The sequence below is a fragment of the Anarrhichthys ocellatus genome, unplaced genomic scaffold, assembly GCF_004355925.1.
Source record: "Anarrhichthys ocellatus isolate YVR2014 unplaced genomic scaffold, GSC_Weel_1.0 scaffold19, whole genome shotgun sequence".
NCBI lineage: Eukaryota > Metazoa > Chordata > Actinopteri > Perciformes > Anarhichadidae > Anarrhichthys > Anarrhichthys ocellatus.
The window spans coordinates 3688506-3689181 of NW_022280049.1; positions in this window are offsets into that span (position 1 = coordinate 3688506).

Here is a 676-nt window from a genome sequence, read left to right on the forward strand (position 1 = left end):
GGTTAAACATTGACAACCCGAGCCTCCAAGGGAGCTGGTGGATGAGGAGATTCCTCACAGGAGGAATTTTTTGAAACTTTAAAGCTAAACTTACCTTTTTAAAGCATATTGAAACAAAAACTACACCAGGGGTTCTCAAAGTTTGGATGAATATGCCATTTTAGGTAGACAGCAAATAGTTAAATGTTGCAGGAAAAGTGCACACAAGACAAAACGTTTTCCATCTCACTTTAACTTAGATCGATTTTGAAGGACAACTCCGCCGCTTTAACTATTTAACACCATAGAACACTGATGACAGAAATGAATTCCCACAGCAGACGCGAGATGCCACTGGTTGCCATGCGTGTGGTAGCTGTCAACAAGCTGTCATTCCTAACCTGACAGATGTTGGCCTACTGAAAAGTATGTCCATGTACAGTATACAGTATGCACTCAATACTCGGTCGGGGCTCCTTTTGCATGAATTACTGCATCAATGCGGCATGGTATGGAGGTGATGAGCCTGTGGAACTGCTGAGGTGTTATGGAAGCCCAGGTTGCTTTGATAGTGGCCTTCAGCTCGTCTGCATTATTGGGTCTGGTGTCTCATCTTCCTCTTGACAATATATAGTATGTCAAAAAAGTCAAAGTATGGTATGTTAAAAAAGTAATTAAAAATGCATAGTATATGTTC